Below are 21802 nucleotides of genomic sequence, written 5' to 3' on the forward strand. Positions count from 1 at the left end.
GTATGTATGCATGTCTCAAACACTGCTTGGAGCAGGGGTTCCTTCATCTTTATTTGCTAACTTTGGCGATCTAGTCCCAAATCCACTGTGGCCTTTGTCAGAGACCCTTTTCTGCCTTCTCAACCTGGGGACGGCTTGGGCGCAGGCAGGCTGCTGTCCTGCACTGGCAGACCCTGGACAGGATCCAGGATGTGGCCCCAGGTCAGACGGTGGTGACAGCAATAAGCTGTGATTCAGGATGTGTGTGTGTGTGTGTGTGTGTGTGTGTGTGTGTGTGTGTGTGTGTGTGTGTGTGTGTTTGGCGGAAGTGAGCTGGACAGTGATAGGGCCGGAGAGACGGGACGTTTTTCTGTGGGTTCTTAACTTCCCAGACTCCTTGCCACTGTGAGCCTGAGTCACTGGGGGAAGGGGCTGGGACGGGCCAAATTTTTCCACTCAGCCCCTATCCCTGTCACCTGGCTCACCTGATGGGCCCCACCCACCCAGAGGGAAATTCCAGCCCTAACCTTACCTTCTCTCCTGGGCCAGCCAGTTCTCACTGTGGGCTGTGGAGTTCCTGGGGTCAAGGGGACAACCTGGGAGAAGAGAACCTTCTGCTGAGAGAGGGGGGCCTGCTGGGCCAGGCTTGGGGCAGCTGGGATGTCCAAGACCGCGACAGTGCATGCAAAGATTCCTCTTAGGTGCTTGCTTTGCTTGTGTAAGGACTTGAGTTCAAATCCTTAGAACCCGATGCGTAGTGTGCCTGGAACCCCAGAACTCCTGTGAGAAGATGGCGGCCACAAGACTCTCTGAAAGCTGGAAGGCCGGCTCGTGTGGCGTACAAAGTGGGAAAATAACAAGAGCCCCTGTGCTGAGCAAGGAGCAACATTTGAGGTTGTTCTCTGACCACTACATGTGTCATGTGTGCTGTAGCCTGTGTGCATCTGTGAACACACACACACACACACACACACACACACACACACACACACACACACACACACACACAATTTCTCCTGAGATCTTTTGGGTACAGCTAACAGCTATCCAGTGTGTGTGTGTGTGTGTGTGTGTGTATGTGTATGTGTGTGTGTGTGTGTGTGTGTATGTGTGTGTGTGTTTGTGTGTATGTGTGTGTGTGTGCACATGTGTGATTGTGTATGCTTGTACCCTCTCAGCTGAGTGCTGGTGGTGTCCAGTTTGCAATTATAAAGTTATTGCAAACACAATGCCCTTATTTTTCAGCTCAAAGTTCGAGGCCTTTTGTGTTCTGACCTCAAAGAACCTTCCCATGGTTACTAGCTGCTAATTCCTCTTGGTGTCCTGGGCTCTACTCCAGGTCCTCTAACTTAAATGTTTACGGGAGCCAGGCAGGTAACTGGGACAAGGGAAGTGGGCTGAGAGGTGGGGAGGCATGCTGTTCAGCCTGGAATGGTTGTGCATTTCTGGAATGTAAGGCTCTCAAGCTACCCCCATCCCCACTGTTTACCTTCTGGCTGGCAACTGCTACGCCCTCTTCAAGGACTCTGTGTAGCATTGAGAGTGGACCAGATGAAACATGCCTGAGGACCGGATGTGGTCCAGGGGATGCAGCTCTCCCTCCCTGCCACACCAAGCCTTGTGAACACCCATCTCATTCTTGGCTTTGTGCCAGAACCGGGTTCAAATGATGACTTGGCTCATTTATGACAGTTGGGTGATTCTGGGCCAGTTCCTTCACCTGAACGTCAGCTTTCCCATCTGCAACATGGGTATGTTAGAGGGTATCTACCTCAGATGGTAATAGAAGTAATGTAGGCATAGTGGTATTTGCTCCACCCATGACCTTGGGCTGTAGGGCCTGAAGGAGGTGGTGCTTCCTGCCATTGTATGTAAACCTCTTAAAAGATCTGCGAGATGGATTCGCTCCCAGTCAGATCAGAGAGTAGCTTCAGCTGTCTACTCCGTTCTGTATTCATGAGTGTATTTCCTCAATTTACCTTAATACATTTCCCTAATACTTCTTAAACAGACTCCTATGGATTTATTGCTTTATCTGGCACCCAACATGGGACATGAACCCACAACCCTGAGATTAAGAGTCTCATGCTCTACCAACTGAGATAATTATAATTTTCCTTGGTTATGATAAAAGATAAATTAGATGTGAAACTTTAGACTCACAAATATAGGAAAGATAATACAATATTTTCTTTAATTTTGCCAAATACATAAAGGCTAGATATTATAACGGTAATTCTTACTTGATAACTGTTCTATTATATGTAACTTTACTATGTTAAAGTTAAACCTTCCTTTTTGACTAGACAGAAAAAGGGATCTGCTGTGGGATATCTTTCTGTACGCTGTGAATATGTGTTGCTTTGATTGGTTGGTAAATAAAGCTGCATTGGCTTATGGCAGGGCAGGATAAGGTTAGGTGGTACATTCAAACTGAAGAGCAGGAGAAGAAAGGAGAGTGTGGGAGATACGAGCCTGCTGCCCAAGGAGCAACAAGATGCCAGCAGGCAGGTAACGCCACGGCCACGTGGCAACATGTAGATTAATAGAAATGGGTTGAGTTAAATTATGAGAACTATAGTAAGAAGCCTGAGCCATAGCCCATATAATTTGCAATTAATTTTAAGCCTCTAAACGATTATAAGCGGCTACAGGATCTTGAGGCCGGGCAGGAGAAACATGGGACCATGGGGCCGGGTGGGACTGGAGAAGCTTAAGGCAACATGTAGGTGTTATTAAAAGCACTGAGAATTATCCAATAAGAAGAAACCACAACCACCACAATTGTTGTAGTTATTACTGCCCGGCATAATTGCTGCCTCCTCCATGAAGTCTTCCCTAGCTCCCAGGTGGGGATCCATCTCTTCTTCCATTCGTGTGTATTGTAATACACCAGACTCTCCCATCCAATGGCCTCTTTTTGAGGCAGGTCCATGTGTCACTGGCCCCAGAGTGATACACAGAGACATCAAGTTACCGAGCGTCCCAAAGAGCCAGACCTTATGCCGAGGGCTGGAGAGAGGAATGGTACTTGCCGTTTGGCACCGGTTTTCAGATTCCTGTCCAGAGGGACTCTAAGCTTGTAGGGTTACTCGGTGTCTCCTTGTATCACTCTGGGTGGGTGGAACATGGTGGGTCTAACAACACCCAGGTTCAGGCTCAGGCTCAGCAGATGATCCCAAGGACAGCTCTCCTCAGTGTGGCCCTGGTTGAGCAGGCACTTAGTGAGCAGTGAGCAGAAAGGACATAGGTGTGTCCCTTATCTCTGCCTGCTCTGGCTCCTGTGGGTGGGGACTGGGATAAGACTAATGTCTTAGGGTTTCTTTTGCTGCAAGGAAATGCCTTGAGCATAAAGCAAGTCTGGAGGAAAGGGTTTAAATGGCTTACACTTCTACATCTCTGTTCGTTATTGAAGGAAGTCAGGACAGGAACTCAAACAGGGCAGGAACTGGAGGTGGGAGCGGATACAGAGGCCATGGAGGGGAGTGGCTTACTGCCTTGCTCTCCATGGCTTCCTCAGTCTGCTTTCTTATAGAACCCAGGACCACCAGCCCAGGGATGGACCCCCCACAGTGGGCTGGGCCCTCCCATCAATCCCTAATTAAGAAAATTCCTTACAGCCCTTATGGAGGCATTTTCTCAATGGAGACTTCTCCTTTTCAGATAACTCTAGCTTGTGTCAAGTTGACATAAAATAGTTGTCAGCACACTTAGCAAGATGGAGACTACTCCCTCCCACTCCTGGGTCAGCCCCAGTACCTCAGGAGCCAGGCGAGTGGTGAACATCTGGGAGGTAGAGTCAGGAGGGTCAGGGGTCAAGATGATCTTCAGCTACTCAGTGAATTTGATACCAGCTTGAACTTCACGAGACTCTCTCCAGGGGGAAAGGCTAGTGTGGCCGTGCATGCCTTTAGTTACAGAACTCAGGAGTCAGAGCAGGCTGATCTTTGAATTCTAGGTCAACCTGGTCTACACAGTGAGACCCCGTCTAAAAAAACCAAACCAACCAGACAGATAAGCAAATAAAAAACTCAAAAGCAAACCAACAAAGCCCCAAATAACTAGAAAACAAAAACAAACAAAAAAAAAATGATATTAAAAGCTCTAACCACAAGACTCAACCTCATACCTGAGTTACATCCTTTAGGAGAGACTAAGAGTATGACATCTCTAAGTTCAAGGGCCAGACTCCCTGGGAGTGACACCCAGCAAGTTGCTTGGCTTCTCTGGGCCTCAGTTTCCCCATTTACAGCTTATTTGAGTTGGAACCTGTGTAGCAATTAGGAGAGTTATGGGCTGGATACACTGGGCTGGGAGCCAGGGACTCTACCTCGGCTCCTGGCTCACCTCTGGGTCCCCTGGGCAGGTAAGAAAGGAAGGTCCCTGGAAAATCCACCTGTAGGTGCACAGTGTTAGACAGGCAGAGGGGGCAGTCTTTGGCCCCAGGGCCCAAAGCTATGTGGCTCTGGAGAGGCCTGGTTTCATAGTCCTGGGGGCCACGGAGGGGGGGGGACATCATCTTTTTTTGGGCTCCCACCTACACTCTAGCAGGTTCTATTAGCTTCTCCAGCCAGGGAGTGGGAAGGAAGGGCCCAGGCAGCATGGAGAAGAGGCTGTCTTTCCTCCCTAACCAGGCCAAATGAAAGCTCCCCTTCCTAGCCCTTGGGCTCCTCCTCCTGGTCCTCATTAAAGAAGACCCTAAGCCGGGCGGTGGTGGCGCACGCCTTTAATCCCAGAACTCAGGAGGCAGAGCCAGGTGGATCTCTGTGAGTTTGAGGCCAGCCTGGTCTACAGAGCGAGATCCAGGAAAGGTACAAAGCTACACAGAGAAACCCTGTCTCGAAAAAAACAAAAAAAGAAGACCCCAATCCTACCCAAAGACCCCTCCCCCACAAAGAAGAGGCTCTACCCCCACATCAGGCTGGGAGGGACAAGGTATTATCTTTGACCATCCCCAGCAAGCTGGGCTTAGGCATTTGCTGTAGTGGTCAGTGGACGTTCATGGCCCCCAGGACCCCAGGACAAATGTCCCGACAAGTATAGGAAGTAGAAGATGGGGCTTTGGCCGGAGGAGGCCTGGGAAAAGCGGCGAAAGAAGGAGATGGTAGCAACTTCTGACCAAGTAGGAGAGTCCCTGGCACGAGTCACTTCTCCCTGACTCTCACCCCTTACCCCTGGAGATCCCCTACCCACGGGGCCCAGAGGGCAGGCTCAGGGATCTGCTCAGCGTAGCTGCTGGCATGGGGCGCACAGGCCTTCCAGGACCTCTGTCTCCTCGGCTTTTCACGGGGGCTGGTCTTTTCCGCCTTTGCCCTGCCTTTTCCTCCTGGGCCAGCTCGAGGGCAGAGGGCAAGGCCGAGGGGGGCACGTTTTTGGCAGGTAAACACAGCCTAATTGGAAGAGGCTAGGCCAGCCTTGGTGACAATTGGCTCCTGGTCCCGATGGCCTGTTGCCTGGAGCCAGTGTGTTTCCACTGGTGTGGGGTTGGTTCCTGGAGGAGCGTGGGGCAACCCTCCTCCTCTTCCCTTTCACCTCTATCCCCCGTGGGGGCTGCTGCTCTGAGGGTGCTTCCTCCTCTAACGGAAATGGCTTCATCGGAGGCCCAAGGTTTCCTCTGCCTTTGTCAGCTTGGCCTTTGGGGCTGGGTGGGTGTGCTGGGCTTGGGGTGTGGGGGAGCGCTGTGGAGGAAAGACAGCCTCTTTCCCAGGAAGCTCCCAGGTTAATTCACAGGCTCTGTACCCCTGCACCCCCAAACTTGGAAACCAAAATACACGTTCCATGTATCAGCCATTGTCGGTCAAAAGGCACAAGGGTTTACCTCGGTGGTGTATCCCGCCCACCACATTTTATCCAAATACGATGCAGGCTGCTAATTAAATAAACTATGACACAGTGTCTTCTTGTTATTGGTTGCAAGGGTCGCCCTGATTTCAGAGATGCGCGAGAACGTGAAGAATGTGTGTCAGGGAATTGAACTAAAGTTAAAAACATTTTCATCAACATCTCTCTTGTACACATTCTTCTTTCCCTACGGCAAGTGGTGTTTACTTAGAATTTCATGGAATTAGACGTGTAAAGGCAACAGCACAGTTCCTGGCTTACAGTGAACTGTACTCATTAAATGTCAACTCCTCAACATTATTTATATGTATACAACTGTGTTTGTGTCTGTGGATATGCACACACATGTGAGTGCCCTCAGAGACTGGAGTGGTTGTGAGCCGCCTGACATGACGTGCTGGGAGCTGAACTGTGTGCTCTTAACTGCCGAGCCTCCCTGCCAGGCCTGTCCATGTGTATGTATTGCCATTGCAGTTTTAGGTACATAGATTTCGTCCGCACACGAGAGTCTGTTGCTACTTCATTTTTTATCGTCAACTTGTCACAAACTGGAGTCTCCTGGGAAGAGGGAATCTCAGTGGGAGAACTGCTTCCATCACATTGGCTGTGGTCACGTCTGGGAGAGATTGTCTTGATTGATGATGTGGAGGTTTCAGCCCGCTGTAGCTGGCCTGATCCCTAGTGGGCAGGTGGGCCTGGGCTGTATAAGAAAGCCAGGTGAGCAAGGCCACTAAGTAGCGTCCCTCCATGGTTTCTGCTTCAGCCTCTGGCCTCAAGTTCCTGCCCAGGCTTCCCTTGCCTGGCTGTAACCTGTAAGCCGAAATGAGTTCTCCTCCTCAGATTGCTCTTGGTGGTGGTGTTTATCACAGCAAGAGAGAGCGGACCAAGACAGGTGTGATTTGAACCTTGCAGTATTCGGAGGTCTTTGAGGGGTTGGAGGTAGAGGGGCCAGGCAAGTGCAGCGAGCAACTTGGAGGTGAAATCTGCAGCATTTTTAAGACCTTTGGAGAAGTCAGAAGCGGGGTTGGAAAGCCAGATTCCGGCCTCATTCATCAGTTAATTAACCAGCTCATTCATTCAGACACCGGTGAGCACCTACACCTGGGACATCACTGCCTCGGAATCCCCTCCATCAGTGTCCCCACCAGACTGGCCTTTTCTTTTAAAAGTCCCCCGGCTCAGCTGTTGCAGGTGGCAGGCATGTGAGCGGGAGATCGGCCCTGACTCTCTGTGGATCAGTTTGGAGAGGCGGCTAACCCTCCTCTCTCTTTGATTAGGACCCCGCCCCCCTCTGGTCACCCTGCCCTGCTATTGGAGAGCCAGGCACTGTGATGGGCACTGGGTGGCTCTGCCCTCAGAGATCTGTCACCTACACCAGCAGGGGACCATACCTTCCTCCTCTGGGAGAACTCCTCCTCAGAAAAGGCCCTGAATCTATGTCCCAGTACCCAGAGCACACAGGACATCGCCTCACCCTTGAGCAGTCTCTCTCTCTCTCTCTCATATATAAACACACACACACACACACACACACACACACACACACACACACACACACACACACGGGATTACATATTGGGCCTTACTCATGTTAGGCAAATGCTCTACCACGGAGTTACATCCTCAGCCCCTTAAAAAAATACATTTTATTTTGAGATAGGCTCTACGTTGTCCAGGCTGACCTTGATCTTGCTCAGGCAGGGCTTGAACTTTTGATCTTCCCACCTTAGCCTCTGAGAGCCTGAGCTGATGGGCCTGTGCCAGCAGGTGTGGCCTGTGGTCCAGTCTTTTTTTTTTTTGTTTTGTTTTGTTTTTTGTTTTTTGTTTTTCGAGACAGGGTTTCTCTGTGTAGCTTTGCACCTTTCCTGGAACTCACTTGGTAGCCCAGGCTGGCCTCGAACTCACAGAGATCCGCCTGCCTCTGCCTCCCGAGTGCTGGGATTAAAGGCGTGCGCCACCACCACCCGGCCTGTGGTCCAGTCTTACCTGGCCAGCCCAGCTATGAAAGGATAACTCGCCTGTCTCTAGGACACTGTGCTCCTGACTTAAATTCCTAACCTGTACTACAGGCTGTTGAGGCACTGTGATGGACCACGGGGTAGCCCTGCTGTGATAAACGTCCCCAGCATCTTCCTCTTGCTTCAGGTCCAGCCTCTCTCGTGGGGACAGACTGTGATACCCCTGAAGGTCTTGTGCTGTGCGGTGAGCTCATGGTGAAGGCGTGCCCATGCTCCTCCAACTCCATACTTACCACACTGCCTAACCTTGTGCCCCTCCACGCACGCACGCGTCAGGCAGGCTTATGGTTGTTTATTGTTCCACTGCAGACCCCAGGGGCCCAGGCCGCTCCAACACCCAGAACTGAGTTGTCCCGTCCCTGGCTTTCCAAGAACAGGGCTCCATCAAACACACACAGTTGTGAAACCACCCCGCTGGGCTCTCCAAGGGATGAGGCCATTTGTGGGCTGAGTGGGCTGCTGAGGGCTGCCAAGGGTCAGGCCCTGGACCCGGGTGTGCTGGGAGTCAGGGCTCCGGGCAGTCACCGCCCTGTGGCCTGGGGGTGGGGAGCTGGGCCCTCCTGTCGCTCTCCTGTTTTCCTTCACTCTGACTTTCTTCTCCAGAGAGAAACAGGCCGTGGGGGTGTAGACAGAGGCTGTGGGATCAGTGTACCCAGGGCACATGAGCATGTTCGTCTCCGGTCGGAGAGCATTAGATCACGTTTGGGAGCCTGCTGATCACAGACCCTGTTCAGTCGCACAGGTCACTCCGGGGCTCACACTGCTGATTGAGGGGGAGTTCAAGCCAAGAAGCGCAGGCCTGCTGTGGCTGCTGTCACTTTGGACGGCAGCAGCATCGTTGTCGGGAAGAAGCAGGGTCCTCCGTCCGTCCGTCCCCTGTCCACGGCTTATCCGCACTCTGCTGTCCTAGGCAGGCCTTGCTTCAGTTTCACGGCTGGCTTCAGCGTTTGGCCTTGGCCTGTCCACAGGCCTTGCCTTCCTTACTCTGCCCTGCGCCTCCAGAACGGCCCTCTGCCCGCACCCATCCACCCTGCTTTGGGAAGGTTTTCCACCAGGTTCAGACAGTTCCCACCACTACCTATTTATTTCCACAACAGGAACTCCTCGAAGACAGGGCAGGCTCTCTCTTCAGACTAGGCTACTCCAGGATTGTGGGATTGAAGTCTTTCTTGGGGCTTCCTTCTGTACAGTGGAGGTACCCATACATTGCACTAGAGAGTTAAGATATCTCTTCCCACCCCCACCCCCATACAGGCATGCCTGTGTATTCCCAGTTGGGGTTTGGTCCTGGTTGCCCTTGACCCTCCTAGGCCTTTCCTGGTGAGGTGGTTGGGGGAGAGGGAAGTGGGGTGGGAGAGGGGAGGGGAGTAGCAGGGGCAGTGACATCAAGCAGAGCTTTAAAGGACAGCCCCCGCCCCCCTTGAGCCTCCTTGGGTATGAGGAGTCCATGTGGGGAAAGTGGCCACTGAGCTGAGACCAGACACTGAAGTGCGGCTGGTCACTCAGGCAGGGTGTGTGACATTTGGTCCTGCCTGGGAGAGGGGAGGGGAGGGAATGTGAGGAATATCCTGACTCAGCGGTTGCCCCCCTCCCACCGCAGATGAAACCTGGGGGAGGGATGACTGCTGAGAAGATGCAGATGGTGGTCCCCCCATCTCCCCTCCCCCGCGCCCCTGGGTTGTTTGGAGAGTAGGCCTGGGCATTGACTTCTCCCCAAAGATACTGGGGAGGCAGGGAAATGATTGTAGAGGGGGACGCAAGGGGGTCTTTTGACACTGTCAAGACCGAACACCAGTGACATGCAAAGGAATGTCCGTCAAAAAAGAGGATTATTCCTTTGTGAGATTGTTGGGGACAGTGAGAGGATGCCCCGTTCTGCAGTGTGCGTGCATGCGTGCATGCGTGTGTGTGTGTGTGTGTGTGTGTGTGTGTGTGTGTGTGTGTGTGTAAGAAGAGTTTTAGAGGCAGTGGTGGTCACTGGCAATGGTAGATGGCAGCTTGCTTAGGCAGAGTCCCGGCACCTCTCCAGAACTTGGTTTCAGGCTTCATTAAGGCGGGGACAGCTCATAACATCTCTTAATTGCCTGGCAGCCCCTCCACAGGGCTGGGCACACACGGGCACTCTGCCCAAGCTTAAGTTTGAGCATGGTTAAATTATTTTTAAATCGGTCTTGTCATATCAGATACCCCCAATTAAATTCATAGTCATGATCCCAACTATTTATTACACAGCTCTTGTACCTTCCCAAGACTCGATAGGTCTATGCTTACGTAAGACTGACTTATGTAAACTCAGCCCTGACTCAGGAGCCTTGGTGAGTAGTGAGCGGGCACGCACACATGTCAGCCTCCCATGCTCCACAGTACCTCCTGCTCACAGGTAGGGAGGGCTGACTCCACCCTCGTTCGGCAGGTCTTCAAGCTCTCCCCTCAGCCGGCATGGCTGCCAAGCAGATACCTGCTTCCCTTATCCTCTGATGCAAAAATGATTCTGACTTATGCAAAGATGGACTTACACAAGACTTGCCAGGACAGAATACTCACGAGATTTGGGGACTGGGAGTGTGTATATGCTTGTGTGCACGTGCACACACACAGCCATTCGTTGCATTCATGTAGAAATCTTCCCCCTTCTGTGTACGTGTTCGCACACGCCCCGTACGTGGAGGTCAGAGGTCTTTGTCAGCTGCTCTCCACCTTATTTTTGAGAAAGGATTTCCCACAGAATCTGGAGCTCACTGATTTGGATAGACTGGCCGGGCCGGCTAGCTCTCAGAATCTTCCTGTCTGCATCCCAGTGTGGGGTGACAGTCACAGGCCAGGGCACCCAGCTTTTACATGAGTTCTGGGAACTGAACTTGGGTCCTCAAGCTTTCGTGGCAAGCACTTTACTGACTACGCCACCTCTCCATCCATCTTCTTTTTTTGAGACACTTAGCCAAGGCTAGCCCACAATGGCCTTGAACTCCTGATCCTCCTGCTTCTGCCTCCAGAGTGGTGGGATTACAGGCATGCACCACAACACCAGAATCAATATTCCCAGTTATTTTGAGCTCGAAACCCCCATTTTAACAGTAAACACCTTCAGAAAAGACAGTGGCCACACAACGGGTAACCCATCATTGGAGAAATATCTGCTGAAGTTAGGTATAATTTGAAATGAAATTGCGTATTATTAATCTCCATGCTACCCATTAAACTTTACAGGAACAACACCGAATGCATGCAGGCATGCCTTCACTCCGCTGTGTGAGCCGAGATGTTCACTCCAGCACCATGATTTAGAGTGAAAGAACTCAGGGTCGCTGAGGGGCTTGTCCCTTATCTGGGTGACATGATTTAACAGGAAGCATGGTATGTGTGGGCGGAGCTGGGAGGGGGCATGGTAGAACACAGTCGTTTCTGGGAAAACTTGGGGGGAAGATGAGGGTAAGGACGAGCTATGCTACCCATTTCCAGTGTGTAGGTGCTTCAGGTCCATTTGAAACTGAGCACTTGCCCTGGAGTTCTACCTGAGGGGGAGAGGAGGCTGAAGAGGCGGGCAGGGGCCACATTGCTACTGCGCTGACCCAAATCGAAGGAGCTGCGATTCCTAGAGTGGGGGGTGGGTGCAGGCCTCTGGGAGGCTCTTCCCTGGGCTGAGATCCGTTCCGCTGCAGTGACCTACCCATCTCCTCCTTGCTTTCCTCAGTTGCTCACTGAGGACAGAGCAGTTGCAGATCTTCAATCTGCATTCCCAGGGATCTTTTCCCCAAACCCCAAATCTTAGGAGTCCCAGAAGAGCTGTGGGGATTATGAGGCAGGATGTGTAAAACCAGGGCCTGGTGGGAGCAGAAGTGGAGGGCTGGGGCCCATTCCCACTCCCTGGCCTCTTCTCTTCTGGGGGGGGGGTGAGGAACGGTTAGTTGGAGGCGTCCGTGAGTCTCTGCAGCACCCTGCATGAGGCTCCTCTGAGAGAGCACTTGTGAGCAGCGAGGGCAGGGCCAGGGGCCAGGGGGCAGGATGCTTTTTAATTTCTTGTTAGTGATAACAGCTGGAGAGCTGCAGCAATTAATGAGGAGACTCCCCCAGGATGCCAGAGAGCCCCACACCCCGCCAGAGCTGAACACGGCTTCCTCCCTTTCCATCACCCGCCTCCCCTCTTGGGGCCCAGGGAGCTGCGGACTGCAGATTAGAGGAAGAGAGGGATGTGAGTGGGTTCCCTCTTGGGACTTCAGTGGGGAGAACAGTACAAACTGAGAAGGGGGGCCTGGATCTGGAAGCAGCCTCCCCGTCCCTGCCACCAAGCCCTTGGGGTGCTCTGGCCTTCTCTTTGGCACTGGTATTGAGAATTGTGCCCTAAAAAAATGACAAAAGGCAGCAAGTTGTAGTAGCCCACACCTGTCATCCCAGAACTAGGGCCTGGCACTGAGGCAGGAGGATTGTCCTGAGTTCTAGGCTAACTCAGGCTACATAGTGAGTTCCAGGATAATCTAGGCTACAGTGTGAAGATCTATCTAAAAAACAAGCAGTGACTGGGTTGGGGGGATGGTGGTTCAGTGGGTTAAGTGCTGGGTGGGTGTGCATGGGGACCTGAGTTTGGATGCCCGGCACCCATGTAAAACGGGGTGTACAGGCATGCATTTGTAAATCAGTGCTGGGGCAGTGTATGTACGTACACACACACACACACACACACACACACACACACACACACACAGAGTGGGTGTGGGAAGCTTACTGGGCAGTCAGTTTAGCAGAATGGTGTACTTCAGGCTCAGGGGAAATGACAGAGGAAGACAGCCAACATCAACCTCTTGCCTCTGTGTGTTCATGCATTACGAATGGGATCTGCTGGCCACGTGGAAGGTGGGAGAGGGAAGAACCAGTGCAAGGTTAGAGCTCAGGGACTTGGGAGATGGTGAGAGAGGAGATGGAAGTCCAATGGAGCTGTGCTTGGGGTAGGAGGTAAGTTCCCTTCATCTTACTGCTTCTGTAAGCTGCTGTGTGCAGAAGGCTGAGGTGGGAAGATGTTAAGTCCAAGGCCAGCCTGGATTACATGGTGCACTCAGGCCAGCTTGAGCTACACAGAGACCAAGTTGACCGGAATCCAATCAATCTTTTTCTCTCTTCTTCCTTTTCCTCCCAGTCATTCCCTTCTTTCCTTCCTCCATTCTTTCTTTCTCATATCCCTTCTCCCCTCATCCTTTTTTCCTTTTGAAAAATATTGTGTGTGTGTGTGTGTGTGTGTGTGTGTGTGTGTGTGTGTGTGTCTGACTGTATTATGTGTACCATGTGTGCAGTGCCTGTGGAGGCCAGAAGAGGACATCAGAGCTGATGGAACTGGGGTTACAAATGGTTGTGAGCCATTATGTAGGTGTGGAAACCAAACCCTGGTCTTCTGAAAAAGCCGTAAGTGCTCTGAGCCAATGAATCATACCCCAAGGCTCGCTCTTTCTACAGGATCTCAGTCTGGCCTTTAGAGTTCTGCATTACAAGACACTGCTGCCATACCTGACATGAGATTGGAGTTTTGCTTAAAGAACTTACTCACATATCAGCATTCTTTCATGGTCTTCAGAGGCTGGACAATTTTTCCAAGCAACTTGCCTTTGGTCAAAAACTTTTGCCTACTTGTAGGCTATTTGCTGGGTGTCTGTCCACCAGGGTGGCTGTTGTAGACCTGTAGACCATTCTGGAAGCTTTTCAGTGATGTGGGAGGAAATTAAAACAAAACTCACCTTTTTAAAATTGTTATTTATGGGCTGGAAAGATGGCTCAGAGGTTAAGAGCACTGACTGCTCTTCCTGGGGTTCTGAGTTCAATTCCCAGCACCCACATGGTGGCTCACAACCATCTGTAATGAGATCTGGTGCCCTCTTCTGTGTACATAATAAATAAATTTAAAAAAAAATAAAATTGTTATTTATTTATTTATTTACTTACTTACTTACTTACTTACTTATTTATTTACTGATTTATTTTTGAGGCAGGATTTCTCTTGTTAGCCCTGGCTGTCCTGGAACTTGCTCTGTAGACAGGCTGGCCTCTAACTCACAGAGATCCAGCTGCCTTTGACTCCTGAGTGCTGGGACTAAAAGCATGTGCCACCACCACCTGGCCTAAAAGAAGTCACTTTTAAAGTTGTAAATGGGGCTAAAGAGACAGCTCAGGGCTTGGAGGAGTGTTTGCTCCCTTTCACAGGGTCAGAGTTCAGTTCCCAGCACCCACAGCAGATGGCTCACAACTCTGGGGAACCTCCTTGGGTACCCGTACACATGAGACAGCCATGTATTATATACACATAAATAAAACTAAAAACCTTTTAAAAATGACAGGTGCCTGTGGCTTCTCACATAATCTGTTAGTGTCTGTCATGGAACAGATGACAGTCCACGTAACAGTCCTATGGGCCAGAAGTCTGGCATCCTGCAAGGAGGCTTTGTGGCCAGGGTCTCACAAAGTCTGACATCAAGGTTTGGACTGGACAGACTTTTAGTCTGGGGGTCCAGAGGGGACACCCACTTCTGAGCTTTCCTTCCTCCTACCTGTTCTGGGATTGAACCCCTGGTTTGTGGTAGGCATGCTCTCTACAGCCCCAACCCTTAAGCTCATTCTCCTGGGTGGGTGCAGTCCTTTGTGACTGTGGGCTGTTTTCCTGCTGGCTCCCAGCCAGAGCTGCTCCTAAAAGCCATCTGCATCTCTGTCACATGCCCCCTCCATCTAGAAGTCAACAGGGCAGCGGCGTCTGCGCCATCAGACTCCACACTTCTTGCCTCCTCTTTAAGCAGCAACGGCAGTGACTTCCCAGGGCAGACAGCCTCTCCCAGGTCTCACTATGTGACCCTGGCTCGCTTAGAAAGCAGGCAGTCCCTGAATTCACAGGTCTGCTTGCCCGTGTCTGGAGTGCTGGAGTTAAAGGCAAATGCCACATTCCTGGTCACATTATTACTCAATTGTATCATATAAAGCAGCCTCATCTCAGGAGTGAACTGATGAAAACGATAGTCCTGAGCTTATAAAATGGGATGCTACTAGGGTAGATTTTGTGGGACTGTCTTAGAATTCTACTTGCCATACTTAAAACTAAGTATTGAATTTCAGAGTGGCCCTATAAGACTTACCTTATTTTTTTTTGTGTTTTGTTTGGTTGTTATTTTGGTTTTTTGACAGGGTTTGTTCGTGCAGCCCTGCCTGTCCTGGAACTAGTTCTATAGACCAGGCTGGCCTTGAACTCATAGAGATCTGCATGCTTCTTCCCAAGTGCTGGGATCAAAGGTGTGCACCACTACCCGAAGACTTGATGTATGTTGATCCCTCACTACCTCACTACTCTCCTCAACCATTTAGGTTTTATTTAAAAAATGTTTTTTATTTTATTTTTGATTACGTGTATGTATGTATGTATGTGTATCTGTTCCAGGGTATATGTATCTGAGTTTAGCCCTCTGAGGCCAGGGAATGTCAGATCCCCTGAAGCTGGAGTTATAGTTGGTTTCAAGCTGTGCAGTGTGAGTGCTAGGAACTGAAATCAGGTCCTCTGCACAGGCTCTTAAACACAGAGCTGTCTCTCCAGCCATGTTAAGAAAAAAAAAAAAAAAAAAAAAAAAAAAAAAAAAAAAAGCTAGGCATGGCGGTGCCTTTAACCCCAGCACTCGGGAGGCAGAGACTAATGGATCTCTGTGAGTTCGAGGCCAGCCTGGTCTACACAGTGAGTTCCAGGCCAGCCAAGGCTACATAGTGAGACCTTGACTTATGAGAGTGCATGCATACACAATACACACACACACACACACACACACACACACATACACACACACACACACACACACACACACTAAATAAATAAATAGGAAAAAGTACAGGACTCTGTGCCAGCACTGTTTATTCTCTTTACTCTTACTTTCAGAAGAGCGGGCATTGCCTGCTTTTGACCTGCTGTGAATTCCCCAGGCCCGCTCCACACTCTGAGCAGGCCCCTCCCCTTCCACCTACAAACCCAAACCAAATGAACCAAGGCTGAGAAAGCCTTTGCTTTAGCACGGTTTCAGGATGAATCGGAGGCTGATGCAGGTGTTCAAACGGCCATGTTTTCCTGGAAGTCTTTACTCTATTATTAGAGCATTTGACTATTACTAGCTCAACACAATTGTACTGAAAACCGAAGCAGCTATGCTGGGGCTTGCGTCATCGGGGATGGCTCCATCTCCAGGACAGGTGCTGGTCGGGATCAGCACACACTCACTGCATTCAGGAATCAACGAGCACACAAATGAGCAAATGGGAGACCGTCCGAATCTCACGGCAGTGGGAAACAGTCCAAGAAGCTGGGCGGTGGTGGCGCACGCCTTTAGTCCCAGCACTCCAGAGGCAGAAGCAGGAGGATCTCTGTGAGTTTGAGGCTAACGTCATCTATGTAACTAGTTCCAGGCCAGCAAGGGCTACATAATGAAATCCTGCCTCTCACAAACAACCAAAGTCTGAAACAGTCCTAGGCTGGTGGGATGGCTCAGCAGGAAACACACGCTGCCCACCAAGCCTGAGGATGACCTGAGTTCCATCCCTGGGTCCCACACTGTCGAAGGAGAGATTTGACTACCAGAAGTTGTCCTCTGACCTCCACAAGTGTGCAATAGAACAGGCACGTACACACACACACACACACACACACACACACACACACACACACACACACACACTACATAGTTTCAGGCTAGCCTTGGCTACATGAAACCCTTCTTGAAAAACTCCTGAAGAACCAGAAACAAAAACCAATTGCCAGTCCTCCATGATACCAAGACTCTGTCAGCCCTGGGAACTAAACAATACGTGGAAATAACCAAAAGTTGTCTAGTGCCAAGTCATGTGACTGGGGAGACTGAGTAAACGGAGTAGGTAAGAATAGAACTTTTTTTTTTTGGCCTTAAACAAGGTGTGGCACCAAATCGTGAGATTGATTTCCTTGTTTGGTGTACACTAAATCTGAGGACAAGTCACAATAAGAAGTAAAGATAAAAAATGTTTTCAGCCAAGTTGATTTCTCTGGCCTAGGCACGGAGGAATCACGGTTGGTAACTTTGCCGGCGAGATTGATTGATTTTTGTCTGTGGTTTGAAGCCAGCCATTCAAGTCAGAGAGGGTGTCTTCACTCAGAAAAATGAAGCTGCGTATGGCAAACACCTGTGGTCCTAGCACAGGGTGGGGTGGGAGAGCTGAGAACAGCCAGTGCCAGGCCTGAGTCCTAGGAGTTGGGAGGAAAAGGACACTGTGTGGCACCCCGACAAGCTGACGTGACGTTGTCTACAGCCCAAGCATGTGTGATGCCCACACTATACCAGCAGGCACTTTATTTTATATTTATTTATTATTTTTTCATTACATTTTGTTTATTTTGTGTGTGGGGATGCTTGCCACCGTGCGTACATCCAGAGCTCAGAAGACACTTTCGAAGGTTGGTCCTCTCCTCTCACCATGTGGATCTCAGGGACTGAACTTACGTCACCACAGCCACGTGCTTTAAACACGTCACCTCATGGAGTAGGGACCTCTCTGTGTGGAGTCCTCAGTCTTTTTGAAACAGGGTCATGTGTAGCTGGCTATACTCTATGTAGCCAACGCTGTCCTTGAACTCCTGATCCTCCTGCCTCAGCCTCCCAAGTGCTGATATTAGTCATGAGCTCACACTGGGGGACTCATAACTTTATGAGCCCCACTAACATTGTTGAGCCACTAAAAGAGGAATACAAGGTTTAGATCTATTCCCAGCTAATTTTTTAAAAAATTTATTTATTTATTTTTCTATTATCAGCTTGATACAGTATAAATTCTTATCTTAATAGTGAAATGTTTCACTGAGGCTTGCCCAGTAATTGAGTAAAACCAAAACTTATTATAAGCCACAGTCATCCTAGGGTCCCCCCTGCTATGTAGCCTCCCTGGTTCTGTGGGTTACAGTCTGATTGTTCTTGGCTTTATATCTAGTATCCACTTATGAGTGAGTACATACCATGTTTGTCCTTCTGGGTTTGGGTTACCTCACTCAGGATGATTTTTTCTAGTTCCATCCATTTGCCTGCAAATTTCATGCTGCCATTGTTTTTCTCTGCTGAGTAGTACTCCATTGTGTAAATGTACCACATTTTTTTCATCCATTCTTCCGTTGACGGGCATCTAGGTTGTTTCCAGGTTTTGGCTATTACAAATAGTGCTGCTATGAACATAGTTGAGCATGTATCTTTGTGGTATGATTGAGCATTCCTTGGTAACAAAGACCAGAAACTGAGCTATTCCCAGCTAATTTTAACACGGCGAGACCAGACGGAGGCAAAGATAAATGGAGGAGATGGAGAGTGATGTACATGAGTGTCAGCCAGTGGGGGTCATCTGGTGGTGCCTCCATGTGCTGTGGTCCCCAGTTATCTGAGAGTTCACATTTCACTTTCAGTTAGTCATCCTCATCACGGCTCAAAGACTCTCCTTGTAGTAGACAGCGGATAGCAGCCTAGCTCCATGTCCGAGTATCTACAGCATTCGATGTTCTCCATCTCATCACCTAGGCGTGGGTCCTCACTTCACAATGCCAGTCAGAGGGATTAGCACGGCACAGGGAGGGTGGGGAGAGAACTCGGCTTTCATCACAGCATACCAGCATGTAATCGTTCTATTTTATTGCTAGCTATTGGTGACTTCTTACTCTAATTTCTTTGTGTGTGTGTTTTGAAAGCTACACACACGCACACACACACACACACACACAAATATATATATATATATATATATATATATATATATATATATATTTTTTTTTTTTTTTTCTTTTTCCCCCGAGACAAGGTTTTTCTGTGTAACAGTCCTGGCTGTCCTGGAACTCACAGAGATCCACCTGCCTCTGCCTCCTGAGTGCTGGGATTAAAGGTGTGAAAACACCAATTTTTTAAAAAAATTTTTTTGGGGTGTGTGTATTATGTAGTGTGTGTGTGTGATGTGTATGTATATGTGTGTGGTATGTATGTGGTATGTGTGTCACATGTGTGTGTGTGTTGTATGTACAGGTGTGCACATGTGCATGTGGAGGTCAGAAGCAGGCATTGGTTGTCTTCCTTGACTTCTCTCTTGCTTTATGTTTTGAGACAGGGTCTCCCCCTGAACCTGGAGCTCATTAATTCAGCTAGGCTGTCTGGTCAATGGATTTCAGAGGTCTGCACTCCTCCCCCAGTCCTGGGGTTATGGACATCTGTCATTGTGCTGGAGTTTTACATGCGTTTTGGGAAGAATCTGAATTCTGAGTCACCTCCCTAGTTCCGATCTTGTTTTTTGAGACAAGGTTTCCTACTGGCCATCCGGCCTCAGGGGTTTTCCTGCCTTCTGGTTTTTCATGTGCATTGATGTCTCGCCTGCATGTATGTTGGTGTGGGGATGTGGGATCTTCTGGAGCTGGAGTTACAGACTGTCGTGACGGTGCTGGGGGTGCTGGGAATTGAACCGGGGTCCTCTGGAAGAGCACCTGTGCTCTTAACTGCTGAGCCCCTGACAGTCAGCTTTTCATATGGAGTCTAACTGTAACTTAGCAACTGCATTGCTGACTGAGTCGTCTCTCATCACACTCAGGGTAATTTCTAAATGAAGCTTATTATAGGCACTCACCAGTAGGAAGCTCCTTGGATCTGCTGGATTTCAATATCCACTGGGGTCTTAGGATGTACCCTTGAGGGCAGGAGTACTGCTTAAATATTGCTAGTTGACCAATATCCTAAAAGTTGTTAACTTGTCAACCAACAAAGGGACAGTTACAGTATAGACAGGATCAACAGAAACATGATTGATTTTTCTGATCACCAGAGGATGGAATGTTTTTAAAAAGATTTGTTTATATGTATATGGGTATTTTGCTTGCATGTATATCTATGTCCCACCATGTATGCCTGATGCCCAAGGAAGCATGAAGGGGGTGTTTCTCCCCCGTAACTGGAGTTACAGATGGTTGTGAGCCACCAAGTGGGTGCTGGGAACTGAACCGGGATTCTCTGGAAGAGCAGCCAGTGCTCTTAACCACCGAGCTATCTCTCCAGCCCCTGGACTATGCCCCTCCCCAACTATTTGTTAGAAGATGTTGTGAGCCAGGCGGTGGTGGCACAGGCCTTTAATCCCAGCACTCGGGAGGCAGAGCCAGGCAGATCTCTGTGAGTTCGAAGCCAGCCTGGGCTACAGAGTGAGTTCCAGGAAAGGCTCCAGAGCTACAACACAGAGAAACCCTGTCTCAAAAAACCAACCAACCAACCAACCAAAAACCAGAAGATGTTGTGAACCCTGATAAACCACTTGAGTGACGTTTTCTGGTTCTGGGGTGTGTGTGATGGGGTTTGAGGCCCTGTGTACTCCAACTAGACACCCTGAAAACATTCAGCCAAAGTTCTGATGTCTGTTTGCTTCTTCCACAGCACAGAAAGGAATGTCTGGTTTGTTGGTTTGGTTGTTTGAGGCACTGAGGGCCAAATCTAGGAGCCCACGCCCACCAGACAAGTGCTGGGCTGCAGCCCAAGGGTTCATTTTTTATCAGAGCCATGGCAGCTAAGAATGCCACCTTCGGAGCCAGAAAGATCTGTATGGTGCTTCTTCGGCCCGTGACCTTAGACAAGTTACTTTCTCTGTCTTAGCCTTTGGCTTACAACTGTCTCCTACCTCCCAGGGTTATCATGATGTTATGTACCTACTTCCTCTGATTTGATGTACACCGCCCTGCAGGACAGTTCCCTAGTTAAGCCTCAGGGTGTTCCAAAAAGAGATGAAACTTTCTCTCCTGCATGGCTGCTTGTTAAGATTGAGGAAGCAAGCCGGCAGTGGTGGCACACGCCTTTAATCCCAGCACTCGGGAGGCAGAGGCAGGCGGATCTCTGTGAGTTCGAGGCCAGCCTGGTCTACAAAGTGAGTCCCAGGAAAGGAGCAAAGCTACACAGAGAAACTCTGTCTCGACAAACCAGGAAAAAAAAAAAAAAAAATTGAGGAAGCAACCAACTCAATAGACTCCAGAAGGCCCTGGAACTGACCAGCTACACAGGCTCCTCCCTCCCCTGGAGCTGACCAGCTACATTAGGCTCCTCCCTCCTCCCACGATTCTTTATAAAAGCAATAAGAGCTGCTAAGAAACACACTTAGACAAGCAGATTTGTCTACAAGATTCTTTGACCAGACTAGCTACCTGAAGGACAGAGCAGCTAGCTGAGTTGCCTGGAAACAGGCTAGACCAAGTGAGCCACTTGGAAGAGACACTGCCCAGACCTGTTGAGCTGCCTGAGGATTGTACAGTGAGCTCCAGGCTTCCAGCTCTCAGGAGCCTCATACGCTGGGGTGGACTTTGGCAATGCAGCTGTCTTTGAATCATTTCTGCTCCTGTGACCCCTCACCCATACTCCTGTGAGTAACCCCATGAACCTCATTGGGTCACCTGGTTGTACTTCGGTGGTATCCGTACTTGGTCTGTTGTTGGCTTCCTACCTGAGGGGAGTAGACATTTGTTCATGCTCCCTGGGAATCCTGTCACACAACACATGCTGACTCACGAGAGATTGCTTCTGCCCGGTAGGGACGCAATTAAAGGCAGTAGTTGCCATGCCTATTATGATCATTCATAGAATACAGAGCTGGAGTGTGGCTCAGTGGTAGAGTGTTGCTGCCGATGAGGGCTTTAGTCCCCTCCCCAACCCTGCAAAAAACAAACATAATAAACAGACTCCACTAGCGCATGGTGGTGGTACGATCCTAGAATTCTAGCACTTTGGAGGTTGATGCAGGGGGATCATGAGTTCAAAGTCAGCCTGGGCTACATGAGACCCTGTCTCAAAGCAAACCAAGAAACAGACAGACAAGAAGTTGTTCCTGTTCACTCACTCATCCTTGTTCCGCTCAGGTTGGTTCTACACAGGCTTGGAGGAGCCAAGTTTTCTTCCGAGGTCAGGAAGAAACTCCTGAGGTTCAAACCAATGCTCTCT

Source organism: Peromyscus maniculatus, chromosome 21, assembly GCF_049852395.1.
Source record: "Peromyscus maniculatus bairdii isolate BWxNUB_F1_BW_parent chromosome 21, HU_Pman_BW_mat_3.1, whole genome shotgun sequence".
Lineage (NCBI taxonomy): Eukaryota > Metazoa > Chordata > Mammalia > Rodentia > Cricetidae > Peromyscus > Peromyscus maniculatus.